This window comes from Brienomyrus brachyistius, chromosome 6 (assembly GCF_023856365.1).
Source record: "Brienomyrus brachyistius isolate T26 chromosome 6, BBRACH_0.4, whole genome shotgun sequence".
Classification (NCBI taxonomy): domain Eukaryota; kingdom Metazoa; phylum Chordata; class Actinopteri; order Osteoglossiformes; family Mormyridae; genus Brienomyrus; species Brienomyrus brachyistius.
Window position 1 is genome coordinate 16,754,998 of NC_064538.1, and position 17,098 is coordinate 16,772,095.

At 48.6% G+C, this 17,098-nt stretch overlaps 1 protein-coding gene across 13 annotated transcripts in view; it reads left to right on the forward strand.

Annotated features, from left to right (window-relative positions):
• auts2a (activator of transcription and developmental regulator AUTS2 a) overlaps positions 1-17,098 on the forward strand; it is a 242,992-nt gene that overhangs the window by 25,587 nt on the left and 200,307 nt on the right. Inside the window, exon 1 of one of the 13 annotated variants that reach the window (XM_049016643.1) lies at positions 16,834-16,852. The exons of the other annotated variants lie outside the window; for them this stretch is intronic. The gene's annotated coding sequence lies outside the window, so the exon portion shown is untranslated. Of the gene's footprint in view, positions 1-16,833; positions 16,853-17,098 lie in introns of those variants that run through there. 13 annotated transcript variants of the gene reach the window in all.

The window sequence follows — 17,098 nt, forward strand, 5'->3', positions numbered from 1 at the left end:
ACTAATTCGGGGACCTGGGGAGTGTTCTTCATACTACATATGCATGGGAATCGCTTGCTTTGTTTACTATTTTGTCTGATACCTACCTGCTGACTGCCAAGCGACTTTCAGTCCTAGTGACAGATGCTCGGTGCTGGGATCGAGCAGCAACTTTGGGCCTTTCTGCAGTTTAATGCCACACTTTAGCATGACTCATCGTGGCGGCCTGCATCTCCTCACTCGTCGTGGTGTCGCTTTGCTTACAAACGGCCTGTCTTCTACATTCACATGGGGAGAGGGAATGCTTCGTGCATTTCCCGCATCCGCTGTGGTCGGTCTGTTCGCGACGGATTGAAAATCAGCCTATCTCTGGAGAATAGTTTCCCAAAGAGGTGAAGGCAGAGCTTCATCCTGGAGGATGCCGTGGAAATGCAGTGAAGCTGAAAGGGGCCGGCGGCGAGCCTGGGAAGCACTGGAGCTCGGTGGTCCTACCATGCCAGTCTGCGCGGCATTAGCCATTCGCTGCTCTTTTCATCTATAAATCATTTGTTTTATAAAATTCCTTTGTGCAAACGGCTTCTCGTGTCAGGGGTTTATAAAATTTTTATTACCCTAGGGATGCCTGCTACATCCTTTGAGCACGTTGAGAGCTCGAAAAAATTAAAATGTCAATAAATTAAACAATGTCGCAATTAAACAATGAATATAAATTTATGAATCAATCACAGCTGGCGACATTTATGTGTCTCACTTTGCTTTTATGGGACGTTTAGCTTAATATGCCTGCATTGGCCTGTAAAAAAGACCGCATCTATTAAGCATAACGTGCTTGTCTATAGTGTTCTGGGGTGTTCCAGGCTGTTCCGTACCTTCTTGAGTACCATGTCACGAACGCATGCGCACAGACATTGGCGACTGGCTTCTTGCCCGTTTCCATCAGTGCTGTCTGGTGCTTGAGGACACAGAGCGTCAGCCGGCTGCCTGGGATCAGATTTTTAAATCTGAAGCAGGCTTCCACTTTTAAGCTACCGTCGCCAGGAGCGGCTTCAAGGAACGGCGTGACTTTGCATGTGATTGAGAATGAATGAGGTGACGCTTGAATCGAATTGAATTTGGCTCCCGCTCTGGCGGGGTCCAACTTGCCACCGATTGCCTGCTGCGCTTTGCATGATAGCTTGTCGCCAGGGTGATGCCATCTGAAGATGGGCCGCCGTTTTATCCTGGGTAAATGAATCGCGCCGAGGTACTGGTACCGAGGGGCCCTGCAGTGCCAGCCCCGTTCTCCCTGGATAATTACGGCGTCGCTCTTGGCTGAGCAATAGTTTCAGGCAGAGCTGGAGCCGCCCTGACTGTTATTCCGCTTAGTGGGGTGTGCTGGCCATATCCTCAGCGTGGGCCACTTCAAGGCTGTCCCACATCCGCAGGCTCGCCATGTCCATTTCCCAGGGAAAAGGCTACCTGATTGGGCCTCAACCGGCTGGATCCGGTTGGCTGGTCGTGGGAGGTGGAGGTTGACATTTATTCCCTGCGAGCGCCTCCACCGTGGACCTTTAAACGAAACTGGCCAAGGCCATTAGATGAGCCGGTTGTGTACCTCGTGTTAGGAGTTGTTTCCAGTAATAAGTCAGTGTTGCAGTTTTATTTTCTCTTGCATTTCTGGGAAACTGTCTAGTCTGTGGTGCAGGGTCATTGCTAAAAGAAATTCTTAAAGAAGGCGGCTCAGATTAAGCAGCTCTTTCCTACTTCTGTAATCATCAGCACTTGCTGGTTTCCGGGAGACCCTGGAAAATGGAATTCCGGAGAAATGGGGATGGTGAGGGAGCCCATTAACACCGTCACTCTGAGTTTGCGGGGATCGCCACCCAAAGGTTTGCTTGGAATCCCCTGGCCTCTGTGATGGAGCCCGTCTGTCAATGTGTTTATCATCCACAGTGTTTTTGTCTTTTGCGAATGGAAGGCTTTTTTCACACATAAATAGGGTGTCTCCCGTGGCAGTTTATCAAAAGATAAATGGAGCGCCAGCAGAAATGAAGAAGCCCTCTTACTTTGCTGGCCCCCGAGACAGCAGTGAGGGGGCCCTGTTTGCATGCTGGTGTTATTTGTCTGGGGAACGCAGGAATAAACCTGTGTTTAGCCCGTGAAAATGCTGCAGTGTTTGGGATTGATGAATGGCTTTGGGCAGAGTGACTTAGCTGCTTCGGGTACCTTGACACTATGAGTTTTATGATGCAGGGAGGAGGAGATGTATCACCTAAACGGGCTCTTCGGGTCAGGTGGAAAGTTCTTGTTCTAGTGTAGGGACTGTCAACATTGGGTCTATGGCCCTCTAGGGGTCCGTAAGGCAGTTACAGGGGGTCTGCAGAGACCCTGGGTGGGAATGAAAAAAAATTCAAACCCTCCACCCCCCCTCGAAAGGACTATTAAACCCCCTGCCCTGTCCTTATGTGATCAGATATTATTGGTAGGGGGTCCCTGGATTAAGAAAGGTTGAAAAGCCCTCTTGTAGGAGGTTTTATTTTTGAGAACAGTAATGGAGAGTCAAGGGCGCCTTGATCAAAGTCCTACTGGAGAGCAAAGCGCAGGAAAACAAACTCCGTTTATCACGGGAGTTCGGGCAGGAGGTCAAATCCGGATTGCCTTTTCAAGCTGCCCACGGTTTGGCTGGAGATGAGAGTTGTCCGTCATTGTGCCCTTTCAAGCGGCACTGTGTGCTGCGGAAGCACTAGGCACTCGGACTTCACCGCGTCTGCTCAGCAGCTTAATTACAACACGGCTCCGCCGAACGGCATAAACAAACGCGTAAACGGACACCGCACAGTGAAATGAGCGCGCTCCTCTTACCCTTCACTAAATCATTTAAAGGTGTGTTTTTCAGTGGGAGGGCATGGCAGCCACCTCATGGTGCGGTGACACGCAGGAGACACCGCTGACGAGCGTTTCCGTTCCTCCTCCCTGAGGTAACGTACTTGGCAGCTCCGGAGCTAATTTCCTCCAGGCAGGTTATGTAATCCCCCATACGGCATGGAAAATATCAAGATTTACAAGGATTTAAATCCCTTGTTGCTCTGGTCTTTTTTTTGTGGCAACTAGTGTCAATCTTTTATCTGAATGTACTTGACTGGAGCATTAGCAGGATGTCATCATTTAGTGAGCAGCTGTCAACCCCCAGCCATCCGGTCTCTCTTCTTCCCAGTCCCCTCCCGTCAGACTCTCTCTCTCGTGTCCCCTCCCGTCAGACTCTCTCTCTCTTCTCCCCAGTCCTCTCCCGTCACTCTCTCTTCTTCCCTATTCCCTTCTGTGATCCCATCTTGATGTCAGAAGTTCTGAACTTCTGCAGTATTAGCATACCACCTAGACCTCGGCAAACCTGAGCCCGTGGATCAGAAGCCTAAATTTAGCCTTGGTGAACATTTGAGTTTGCAGAAGGGGTCATTTTTCAGCTATCTAAAGTAGAAGGATATAATGAAATAGCATTCACCTCTTCGGGTGCTCGTGAATGTTTGTAAAGTGATTCGTTGGTGCAGCTGCTATAGAAACAGTTGACACTGCAGCTGATCCAGGCTCCACTCTGTTGGTGCGGTAGTCTGCAGCACAGCTGTGAAATCACAATTCCGGGGCCGTCATTGCTGCGTTAGGAGGTTACCTGTGGCCCCACATAGTCCCATGCCGGGGGGGCACTTACTGCCACATATTTAGGCCCTTCTCAAGCTTGGATCAATTTTCATTGTGAAGGTGGTTTGTCATTATGCTGGGACAAGGAACCCTTCGCCTGGCTGATTTGTCAGAGAAATCCCTCCCAAGCGTGATTATTCTACCAAGTAGCGGTGTTTCTTTTTCTTGGAATGGGTTATTTTTGCTGAAACTTGGGAAGCATAATAAAAAACATCTTGATAATATATTTGATTGTGATGCAGATTTTTGGAATACAAACATTTATCTTTGGGAATAAAAAGGGGAGATAAATGAAGTTGATCCCCGCTGGCGCTCAACCATCTGAAAATAAATAAATGTTCTGTTTACCTCGTCCAAGCAACCCTGTCCTGGGGTGAGTTTCCCAAAGTCTCCTTAGTGTTACGTCGTTTGTAATTTCATGTTAAAATATAGAACTTACGAACGACATAGTGTTAAGAAGGCTTTGAGAAACTCACCCCTGATTGGTTGGATGGATGGATGGATGGATGGATGAAAGGGCTGTTTACCATGCAAAACCGGTTCCCCCTGGGGGGGGGGGGGGGGGCAAGGGGAAGGAGTAAAAGAGAGACCAGACTGTCCTCTTTCAGCATTCACTTCACACGCCATCAAGGACAGGGTTTCCTAGCCGCCAGACTAATTTTTTTTCCAAGCCCCCGCCCCCCCAGGTACATGACCAGCAGACGAGTCTGCATGACAATGAGCACTGCAGAGAACCCACCGTAATTGGCGCTGCAATCATTAGCGCCAGTCATGATCGACGGTAGCTTGACGTAAGCGGCCACGCTGTACCTGCATGTGCACGCCCACCAACGCAGTGATTGGCATAGTAACCAGCCATGCATTTATGGAGATTATGTTTTTACACTATATCTGAAGAATAGTGAAATGCATTTACAGTGATGTTTAACGTGCTTATGTGTTATTGTCACAGATCGACTTGTGACTCCCAGTCTGTTTTGGCTGCGTTGGATTCACACACTGCTTGCTGAGAGGTGAAACACGTTCGAGGTTAATACTTTTGCAGGCTCTGGGTGTCTGGCTCCTCCTTTAAAATGCTGGTGTTTCAGCAGGTTATTATTGAAGAGCGGTAAGCTGGAATCATGTGGTGCTGTAACCCAGACGGACCAGCAGCCTTAGCCGCTCTGCACTTTCCAAATGTACCTGTGTCTGATTTTCATAATTTTCCTTATCATTTTAAAAAGAAGAAAAAAATCATTCCTGCTTTCTTTAATTTGGCAGTGCCCAGTTACTTTATCTGAGTGAAGAGTGCCTAGACATGGCTGTATGTGCTCAGAGTGCTGTTAAAATCTGACAATTCCCTCCAGCGTGTTACAAACTTTTATGGTGTGTTTTTTTTTTTTTTTGCGTGTGTGTGTCTCCGTCTGAGATGTGTGACGATGATGGGTTGAAATTTCTAAGCGTGCCTGAAGTGAGGGTCCAGCTGTTGTACTTGCTGATCAGTAAACTGCATCATGTTGAGCTGAATGTTTTGTGAAGCTGTGGAGTGGGGTATTCCAGATTGAGAGGCTTTTCTCTGTCTCCCAGAAAATAAGACAAAGGGGGGTTCTACAACCAGAGAAACAGGCAAATTATAAAACCAGTACATTTTCTCCAAAACAAAACATCCTCTCTTTTTGGCTGAGCCTGGCCAGATGTGAACACGGCTATCAGTGTGTTGGTATGGCTGTTTGTTTAGGGATTATCGTTTTCCCGCTGCCATGTGCCCGTTTCCCGTTCCTGGGCCAGGCTCCTCTCAGCCTGACCGTGGTGGCAGCCCCTCTGCCGTGGGTTTTAATCCTTACTCTCACCACAGGGATTTATGGAGCCTGTTAAAGACATTGGTCTGCCTAAAAAGCCCTGCCACATGTGGACATCTTAATGGCTTAGCACTGCTCATCAATCTCCACCCACGCATCACCTCCAGGAATCAAAAATCCATGAGTCTTTCTAACCCCACCCCCCCACCCCCCACTAGTATTTGCCTGCCTCTGACCAGCCGGGTGTTTTATCTCCTTCGTAATTCATCTCTGATATGGAGGGGTCCCTGGGGGACCGCAGGACTTAAGGCTTGTCCGCCTATGGCGGCCTGATGTCTCAGAGATTTAACAGTTTATGCTTGTATGTGGCCCTTTGATTTATTCACCCTGTTTTTCCATTTGAGTCTCCCGGCTGCATTACGGATGTTTTTAAAACTTCCAGGGTGACGGACACCGCAGGGCACAGTGAGCGTTGTGGTGAGGAGGCCGGCCCCGTGGCTTTGACGACAATGGCGAGCACACCGCATAATGGAATGGAATCATGGTAGTTGCAGGGTGGGGGGGGGTCCTCTCTTGTCAGCTAGATAGGTAGCTGATGTAAGACCGTGTTCCTGTGGAGAGCGGCTGCACCTCAAGGGCGTGTCGAGTATGTTCTTGTTTAAAGAGGCCTCCTGCCCATGTAAGCCTCACCACCCCCTGATCCTGATGTATTATCCCATGCGGTTTATCTGTCCGTCCGCAGCGACAGTAGCCTGTTTCTGACAGACAGTTCAAGCAGAATGAGATTAAAGTTCATCTCTGATCCATATAGAGCATCAGGAATTGAACCTTAAGAGCACCGCCAAGGCCGACATTAATCAGCGCCAGTGCCCAATGTCACAGGTTTATAAGTCCCGAATGAGCTTGGGTCAGTAGATTCGAGCGCTGGACAGGTACATGTATGGAAACTCGCATGTTTGTGTAATGTTCATGTTATGTGAGATGTCGTGTGATACTTAAGTCAGGTGTGTGTCATATGTGTGAGATCACATGCTGCTCATGTCATGTGTAATTCTATCTAATATCCAGACACCTGCTTCATTCCAGTACAGTGCATTAAGATTCTAGGTGTGCAGGTAGGTAGGTAGGTAGATATACTTTATTGATCCCAGGCGGGAAATTCTAGTACGTAATGTTTTACACAGAATAACAAGCTGTGTCATTTCCGTGATTTAACCTCATTTTACCCGTCGCCTCTTGTAGTCAGGACAGCGGTACATTAACAAGAACCAGTACCTGGTGTGCCTCAGATGTCTTAGTAATGAGAGGCTGTATAATGCGGGACATAGGGCCTGTCTTATCATAAACATTAAAGGGCCCTGGAGGCAGAGTGCAGGATACGCCACTCTCTCTGTTCTAGTCGGTGGGTCCCTTGCCTGCTGTTAACAGCCATGAGTACCTAACTGCACTGTACCTCAGGCCGAAACCTGAATTCTCACATCGGGATTCCCCGTAAACGCCCGACCACGCCATACCTCGGGCCGAAAGCTGAATTCTGCATCGGCATTCCCTGTGAGTGCCTGACCATGCCGTACCTCGGGGATGAAATTCTTAAATCAAGATTCCTCAGTGTACGGCTTGCACGGTGCTGTGCCTTTGGGCCGAAACCTGAATTCTCACATCAGGAATCCCCCTGAGTGCTTGACCACGATGACCATTGTGCCACTGTCTTCTGTGCATTGTCATTAGGTTACCTGGCTCTGTGATGGGCTTTCCTTCCATAAAGACACAAACATGACCGTGTTGTTCTTGGCTTGACCCTACGTGCTTTTTCTGGTCTGGAGTGCGAAACGTCTACTGGACCTTTCCACCTTTCTGTCTTTGAAGGATGGGTGTTTGTGTTTACTCCAGTGAATTACTACATTCCATACGTGCTGCCCCCCATCACCATGGTGACGCCAGCTGGCCCTCCCTGCTTGCCGGTAGATTCAGAGGCCAGGCTGTCTGAAGAAGGCCCCTTCTGCAGCGCCTGTCGATCTTGCGTCGTGCGGTGAAGTGGGCTACAAGTGATTTGTTTAATGAAGTGGAAAGCAGAGTGCGCCATCCTGTCCAGCCTGGGGGGGGGGGGGGGTGAGGGTCTCGCGGGCCTGCAATGGCAGCTGCGGCCCGCTCTGATGCTGTGGTTACTGTGGCGATGGCCTGGGCCCACATGTAGTATGCCTCCCCCGATGGTGGGGGGTATCGCCACAGAGTGTGAGGTTTCACATCATCCAAGGAGGGGGTGGGGGTGGGGGTTGCCAGATTAGGCAGGGTTGAGGGGCCAGTGGGTGGGGCCATTTTACAGGGCTTCCATTGTGAGCCAGTGGGCTGCTAGATTAATCTGACCTCATTATGAAAATCCTCTCCTCATCCGTTTCTAATAACTGCAGTTTGGGCACTGTTCAGTTTCAGGCGCCTGCATTGGGATTTTATGCATTTTGAGCTCTTATTTATGAATATTGCACTTATTTTTTATTGCAAACTTTGTGGTAATTGCATAATGCTCATTTCTAAGCAGACTTTCAAGCCGGTTCATTTTTCCCTTGGGAACTGTATTTCCATCAGGACACTAGTCCGTCCAAAGGTTTGGCCTCACATGAGAGCGGCGAGACAGTGGGGGGAAGAGGACCAGAATGACTGTGGTAATTTACAGGGGGGGCACCTCTTAGGGCCTGGCTGGCATTCTAGCCTTGAGTAGTGGCGTTGAGAGCATTAGGATCATTGCCTGTCCCCCAGTCGTGCATTTTCCGTGGCATAAGTGCAGTTTGGAGTTAACCTCTGTGGGAGGTTGCCGTCGCCATTTAATCAAATCGCTAACAGACCAGCACTCGAACTTTGATTCCGAGACTTTGATCAGCGTGGCCCTGATTTTCTGCCATGATGCACAGATGTGGATCTCTCCTGCCCCTCCCTTCGTCATGTTTGACTATGGTCCAGTGGAGCATATACCCCCGCCCCCCATCTGTAAACAAATAGCCCAGGATGAAGGAAATAACTGCTCTGAAGGGACAGTGTCTGATGACTCAGTTACACCCGTCCGTCCGTCTGTCTGTCCTCTCTAAGCGATTTTCCAGCATGGGATCCCAGAGCCTGTCCCAGGAAGTACAGGGTGGGAGACGCATACAGTGTTACATTTCTTTATTGGATTTGGCGGCTCCCCAGCTATGCGTAATTAAAGTGCTTGAGACTCCATCTAAATGTGGACGCGGTCAGACGGGGCGTTTCCATTTCAGGCGCGCTGACACAGCGGGCCCCAGGCCCCCCATCAAGGGCTGCCCAGGGGTTATGAGTGGCCATGGTTACGACTGTTCTACTTGAACACTCGCTGGCCTTGAGCCCCCGCCTTCTTAGGTTTGAAAAGCAGGAACCCTTCTTTGTTTGTCACCCAGCCCAGTGTCAGATGGCTCATCCGGGAAAAGAGATTCATTTTTTTGTTTTTGTTTGTTCTGAATGAAATCAGAGATGTATTGTTTTGCGCAAGTTGTTTTTGCGTGGAGAAAATCATTCAGTGTTTTTTGTCCCCCTGGCAAGCAAACTTTCTGCGTGTGTGTGTGTGTGTATGTTTGTGTGTGCATGTGTCTCTCTCCAGTGGAGTGACTTATTAGTTATTGTGTTATGGAAGCATGTTTGTAATCTCTGTAAGTTCTATAAGGGCAAATACAATGTGACCTAGTTTACAGATCCCTTTTCATGGTAGATTTTCTGCTGGTTTTTTGCCTTCAGTATCTTCTGTAGGACATGGTGGATTTTGGTGAAATACCATTTCCTCATGGCGTATTGTTAGAAAAGGGGCTGGTCGTACCTCGCTTTGTTTTTAACGTTTTTTTCTTTTTGCATTTATATCAACATCATCTGTTATATTTTGTGGTATAAGAATAGCAGTGGTGGAAAATATCAAGCCTGCCATTCCAGGGCAATGAGGAGAGTCCCTGCCTCTTAGTGAGAGGGAGGTGTGTGTGTGTTTGTGCGTGTGTGTGTGATCCTCCCCCCCCTGTCGATGTCACGGAGGTAGCCCCAAACCCCCCCACAGTCTGTCCCCGGTATATGGCCGCCCCATGCCTGTCTCTCGTCAGGACGAGCAACCATGCAGGAAAGCGTGCGGCTTCCAGTGTTCGAAAAGCTCATAAACAGTCTGGAGTGGCCTATGGGGGTGGGACAGGGGCTGGCCTGACAGCTACCGAAAGCCTCTGGCCGCTGCCATCGGGGGTGCGGACCTGCCCGGCTCGTCAGATTGCTGTTTACGCCAGTAAACATTTGTCTGGGCCTTGTTCAAAGCTGCAGGATTTCTGTACCATTTCAGAGTGATATTACCAGATCACAGCAAAGGGAATCCGCGGGGGGCTTCTTGCTGTATACAGGACGCTGCATGTTTACTGCACGGCCACAGGCCGAGCGTGCTCTTTTTACAGCTAGTAGTTTTCGCCCCGCTCTCTCTCGCGGACCTCATGCATCAACGCCCCCTGACTTTGGCCTGCAGGGAATCTCGCACTCGCATTGCAGGCATCCTTACAATGTGGGGACCAGCATCTTGCCGCCGGTAACTGTGGACTTTCGCTTTACTGATTAACGTGGATGAAATCAAGCGAGGGATTTCTGTAACCCGGGCTGCCGCCTTTTGGGGCCTCTTTGTTTACTGGCGCCCCGCGGCGCCGCATTTCCCAGTGTCTCTCTAACGTGGCGTGATTTACTGAGAACTGCTGCTGTATCAGGCCTGCACAGCTGGGAGTCGCTGCAAATGATGGATGTGGGGATGCAGGGGGGAGGGGGGTTCAGGACTGATCCTCTCCCAGGCTAAGGGAGTGAAGCGGTTTCCATCTGAAGCTGTCACCTCGTCATCAGGACATACGTGTGCCCCCCCCTGAGACCTATTTACATAGGTGAAGGATTTGTTTGGGTGGGTGGGCACAGAGTTGTGCTGTATTTGCGGATTAGAGTTGGGCTCAGCGTCTGCCCAAAGAAGGGATTTCCTTCACGTACTACACTGTGCATCAGCCTTCACAGCCACCAGATTACCCTGCTATGTGCTAATTTACTGTGTGACATGTATAATATCTATAAAAAAATCACTCACCCTGGAGAGTCACCTGCATTCTTTGAGCTGTTTCTGTATTAATACATTCCGCTTTCACTTAACCGACTGTCAGTAGGACCTGGAGACATTGGTGTGAAACTACCAGGGAGCCGTGTGGCTTGGCCTAGCACCAGCCGGAAGGACAGCCCCCCTCCCAGCACATGATGATAGTACCTGGAGGATGTGATAAAAAAACAGCGGGGCATGCTCTTACGTGTGTGTGTCCTCCCCCGGGTCGCCACATGTGACTGGTGTAAGGCGATGCCGACGTGCGCGATGGTGCTCCTCTGCATGCTCGGGCGTGTATCAGTCTGAGAGATGATTCTCAAAAGTGCAAACCAGTCCTGGTCTGCTGGATGGAGTCTCCAATGCCATGGGAGGCCAGTAGAGGGCGTGGCGGTAATGTGGATGTTGGGGGAGCAGCAGAATTAGCAAGGAAAAACGAGAAGGTGCCATGTGTCCTTTTCACATGTGGCGAGTCATCGCTGTCTACAGGGGGGGCTCGTTCTGTCCTACTTTGGTCACCTTCAGACTTCCTCAGTGTTTTTTTTTCCTAAATGTCTCCCCATCTTCAAAGTGACCATCAAACTGCTGTCCTAACGATTCTCATGGACGGTAATGAAACGATAGGGCCTGCTCCGTGGTGACCAGCCATTTCCTGCTGACGCCTTTAATTCCCACAAATGGGGTTCACCTCGCAGTCTGAAGCGGAGCGCAGCGCTAAGTGTGCCCCGCAGACAGGAATGCCGGCTCACCTTGGCGGAGGGCACCGTACCTCATGCTGGAATGTGGTGCTGGGGGCGGCGTGTCGTCACGTGGTGACCTGTTGGGGTTCAGTCAGGCAGCCCATCAGAGGGAAAGATTATTTTAAAAAAAATCATATTTGTTTACTATGAATTGGAATATGATGTCGCTACATTGTGATGCATGCAGGAATGTTATTGATCTGCCAGGTCAGATGTCACCGCATTGCCAGCCTTCATCCTGCCCAACTGCGGTATCTTTTATGTTAAGTTCACTTGATGATTTCCTGTGCTGTAGTGGGTCTCCCTTTCTTTTTACCCTGTTGTTACAGCCACCCCCCTCCCTCACTCCCTGTCAGCACACATTCTGATTGGCTCATGTCATTTTCTCACCTGGAACTTGCAGAAATAATTTGGGCACTTGCATGTGTGACTAAAAAGGGTTTGGTTGCAGGTCGGCATGTTCTGCCGCAGGTTACCATAATGATTATTTACGAAATCTCACCCAGCAGGTCAGAGCTCGCTCTCCCGGTATGGCAGGCTTTTTATGTGACAGCAGTGGAGAATTACTTTTAATAGGTTACGCAATAAACAGCAATATAAACAGCAATTAGCCAGCACTAGATGCTGGTTAATGGGCTCCTGTGACGGCGTTTAACTCGTCAAATGCCTGGAAGTCAAAGCCAAGCATGACGTTTCGATGGAATTTGTAGTGAGACGGCTTCGACCTATGACACGAGTCCATAGATTAATAAATACAATAGCCATGTATTAATTTGCGGCATTTCTTTTGAGAAGAGTTTGCCAGTGGTATGTGCCTCTGGCTATTCGTTGCGACCTTCTGGCAGAGAAGGATGGCAGGGGTCTCAGCCGGGTCAGCGCCCCCTCACCTGCGGGGTTCCTGACGATCCACGGGGAAGGGGGGGTGCTGAAACATGTGAATAAAGGTGGGGGGACCATGGGTAAGGCTTTATAGTATTCCCCTCTTCTGTAATTTTTCATTAGAAGCACTAATTGAAACAGAACTTGTCTCAGGGATTCAGAAGACTGTACTTGTCTAAGATGCTTAATTTGCTGTTTACACAGATGGTTCATTGTCAGGATCTATCATTGCCAATTCTCAGAGAGATTTAAGAGGTTTCGATTGGCCAGCAAGTGGAGCCCTTTACAAATTGTGGTCGACGCTTGTTTGAAACGGCGGTCTAATATTTGTTTTCCAGATTTCCGGAGCCAGTCCCTTATCGTTTTTCCTCCAGACTGTCATTAGCATTATTCTTTGTGGGGATGGGGGGTGGGGGGAGGGGCCCCAATTAGCGGCCATCCTCTGCGCAACGTGTCTCAGAAGCAGTGCTGTCCTGCCATGAACAAAGACTCCTCTGCTCTCATTTTTCTGCTTTGGCAATGCGTGGAGTGTCCTGAAATTATGTAATCAAATCTGCCATTGTTCCCGGCATGCGTCCGCACACATTTCCTTAAAGCTGTGGCGGCTCCTGGGATGCGGTTCCGGTTCTGAGCCAGGGTAGCGCATCGGCGTGGTTATAAACGATGGCCTGAAGTGATTGCAAAAAGTGTTTGTTCTTTTCTTTATGCATCGCCTCCTGATGAATCAGTCACCTTTCTGTGTTCTCTTAGAAGGGTCTCAGCCAAAAAAGGGGTTTTGACAAAACATACTGCCTTCCTGGTTGTCATGCCTGGGGGGGGAGTTAGCCAAGAGTCTGCAAGGAGGTAGGAGGAGTCTACGCAAATAACAGAAATCTAATCTAAACAAGTGAAGAGCAGCTGGATAACATAATAGAGCGGCTTGTTAATTAAAGTTCAGACCGTTTGACCTTCGCCAAGCTCATTGTATTCACTGAAGGCACGCTGCATGGGTTAGTAATTGAAAATATATCAAGAGAAAGGGCAGCGCTCGACGCGTCCTCATAGCCTAACCTTTAAAGGACGCCGGCGTGGCTGTGATGAATGGGGGCCCGCCGGGGCCTCACCAGGACCCGCCGCTCTGCCACCCTGCACTGAGGAGGTCTGGCCTCTTCCCGGGGAGCTGTCGGCTGGACTTCCCATCGGCGGGTCATCGCCGGCTTATCAGCTGGCCTTCGCGTGTGCCTCGGCGCCCCCTGTGTTTGTGGAGGGGGGAGGCGGGAGTGGGTAGCTCATAATTACTCCTTGAGCTTTTCTAATGGCACGTCTTGCCATCTCTAGAAATAATGCTAATTATAGTCAATTGCGCTTAATAGCATCAGAAATAAAAAGAGTTTGGGTGCCGGGGGAAGGGCGTTGGGGTATCATAGCGGTGTAATTTCCTGGTGTAGTGTGAAAAGATCTTAAACTCATTTGAAATTTCATTTGAAATATATGCACACACACACATCAGTCGTGGAGCTTGGTGGACAGCTGCTGTTTAGACACATTCTGAAACTATGTTTGAGTTAATGGATTAAATCAATTAACTTTCAATTGCTGAACGTGGGTAATTATGACATGAGCTCTTCTGCTGGCCTAGTCTCTGGCTTTAAGTACTAATTAAAGGATGTCATCTCTGTGCTCCTTCATTGTGCTGTTTTCACAGTATTAAATCTCTGCTTATAGCTATTTTTGTGATTTCCATCTTAAACTTGATTTATTCATTATTGTTTCTCTTTTTTCCACATTCATATATTAATACATTAATTTATTTAGCAGCCACCTTTGTTAGAGATCAGGGTCAGTCAGGATGCCTGGGGCAATTGGGATTAAGGGCCTAATGGTAGCATCATGCTGCTACTGGATTGAGTCACACTGTAGACCAGTGTTTCCCAACCCGGTCCTTGGAGTCCTGCAGACAGTCCATGTTTTTGCTCAGGAGATGGATGAGAACAGTGTGGACTGTCTGGAAGAGAGCTGGGGCTTCATGTATAAATGGTGCGTACGTACGAAAATGTTGCGTACGTCCGTTTCCACGCTCACGTCGAGATGTATAAAAACGAAACTTGGCGTACCGCTACGCACATTCTCACGGCAGCTCCACACATGCCGTACGCACGTTTCTGCTCGGATTTGTACACGGACGGCTCCCAGTGGTAAGTCATTGCTACTGTGGTCTCCCTTTTTAAACTCACAATCATGACGTTGACTTTATCCAATACACCGACATTAATTGTATGTTTTTTACAAATGTACGGCACCTGATTTTTATTCAATTTGTAACAATAAAACGGTGCAGAAAATGACCGAACTATTACAGCTGCCATGGCAGCTCTTGCGTTATTGGAAGACGTAGTTTATGGAAGAATTGGAAGAGAGCGCGTATTCAGGGATCATAGTAATTTACTCAACACCAAGTCGCGCCATGCCTGCTGAATGGGACGGCATAATCCGCTTGTCACCCAGATATATAAATTTTTCTTACACTGTGGTTGAACAGGCAAATATTAAAGCGTAATTTGCAGCGATGTCCGGTTTTCCCAATGTAATCGGAGCCATCGACTGCACTCGCATTGCTATAAAAGAACCTTCAGAGAACGAACTTGCTTATGTAAATAGAAAGCACTTTCACTCTATTAATGTACAAATTATGTACGATTTGAACATGCGTCTCATTAATGTAATAGAAAGCATGTACAACAGGTAACCAAACACCGCATTTATTTTTTTAACTAATTCTTTTAATGTGTTGTAAATATCACACAGCGTATCATTTAGATGTTTTAATTCATTGGCAACATATCTTACAGCATGGACTATTGGATTTTGTGACAGCACAGCACACGGCCGGATGGTCGCCCTCCGGTTTCCGAGGCACGGGAATGTGTGCAGCCAGCGCCCAAAGATGTGCTCAGCACAGCAGCACCATCACCGCCTGTGTCGTCCTCGGCACTGGGGGCACCTCTTGTACTTTTGTCTGTAAGAATAAACAAACAGAATAAACAAAAGTAACACCGCATCTGCGCCCTACTTGTTATTCATAAACATGCAAGTAATTCAACCAAGTATGCTACGAGAAAAACTAACCCGCGTTGACATCGGCGTCCCCCTCACCCGAGAAAGTGAGAGACCGGGGATTCCGCTCCCTCCGCCTGTGCCGTTAAGACTCTTATGGTGAGCCGCCACTCGTTTTTTCACGTCGACTTTAATGTCGGACCACTTCTTTTTAATTTCGGCCACCGTGCGAATAGATAAAAACACTTTTAACTGACTCCACCACGTTCTGCCGCTCCGTCAACTTTAGTGCTGATGCCACTAATTAAACCACCAAATAATATAACTTTTCTTTTCTCGATTTCTGTTAACATGACCTGCGCTTCAAACTCGCTAAAATACTTTTTTTCTCACGTGGTTTATCTATTGTTGTTTAAGAAAAACAGAACAAAGTGCGTATTTATAAAGATTTGCGTATGCAAATATGCATAATCATGGGCGGGTCGGGGGGTGGTGGCTGTGGGCTCGTTCACGTACGTAAAATTTCGCGCTCATTGGGATTTATAAAGGGAATGTGCGTTTTATGCATCTGGATTTTTTCTTGCTTACACACATTCCTAGTTTTGTCCGTATGCCATGTTTTAGTGTGAATTCTACACATGTCTTATACATGAGGCCCCTGGGTGGAAGCAGAAAAGAGGAAGCAGTTGGGAAGCAGTACTGTTGACTACTTAAGGTTGTTATGATGATGATGATGATTATTATTATTATTATTATTATTATTATTATTATTATTATTATTTATTGATGAGCATTGGCACTCATGTGAGTGCCACACTATCATCCACATTAGCAAGGGTTTGGTGTGTCCAGCCCTGGTCCGATTAAGTCCATATCTCATTCTCAGAGCCAGTGGTCGGCAAAAATATAAGACATCTTCAGTGGTGCGTACGTCACAGAGTGATACACTGGCCCTCGGCAAGAGCCGTGATACTCTGTGCCTGGGAAATTAGCATTTAAAGTAGGATTTTGATTAAATGCTAAATGGCGACTTAATTTTGATCTTTCTCCATCTGCCCCCGCCAAGGCTCCTGGCCATGCAGGGTGAGCTCGCCTCTCCGAGCGCCGTTCAGCTCCCTGTAGCTGTGGGGGCAGGGCTTTGAGTGCGTGCTGTCACTTGCGATTAGAAAATGCTCCGCTATGCTCTAACTACACTGCGCTCTGCTTGTCTGTCAGCGTGACTGGCAGCTGACCTGCGCCAGTCTGTTATTTTATTACCATGAGCCTCCTCATGGTAGCTGGCTGCCACTCCCCCCCCTTCACCACCCCTCGGTCTAGTGCTGGCATTTATTGTGTCACCGACCTCCCCAGCCTGCTCATTACTCATGCCACCCCGCCCCGCACTGCCTGCCACCTGCCATTTGTCCCCATGTTATTTTCCTCTACTTTCAATCAGCACCATGACGGTTCGAGATCAAACTTGCCCTTTTTGGCCATTTTCCCGAAGTGTCTGTCTTTGCCTGGAGGGTCTCCGGATCCAGCGCACTTCTGCGGGCTGAGAGATGGGAAGAGAGAGGGAGAGAGAGAGAAGCCGCCATGAAAAGGTTCCTCAAAGGAGTCTTTCCATACATGCAGGAGCCCAGGCGGATGGTGCCAGGTGATGGGGAGTGGCTTGGAAGGCTCCATTCTCACCACAGGTTTGATGGGTGTTATACAGCGCATGCCTGCAGGGTGCCATGTAGTAGATGATGCATCCTTTATGAGCTCTCCTTAGAAAGGTTGGGGTGGGGGGGGGGACTTTCAGGAGCTCTCCCTACCTGCAGAAAATAGGGAAAGATGACGCATTGAAGACACCCAAACCGTGGGCCTGTAGCTGTAGCAGGGTGCATGAAATATACCTGAAAAGAAGTGGCTAGACCTAAGCACTTTGCAGAGCCACCATA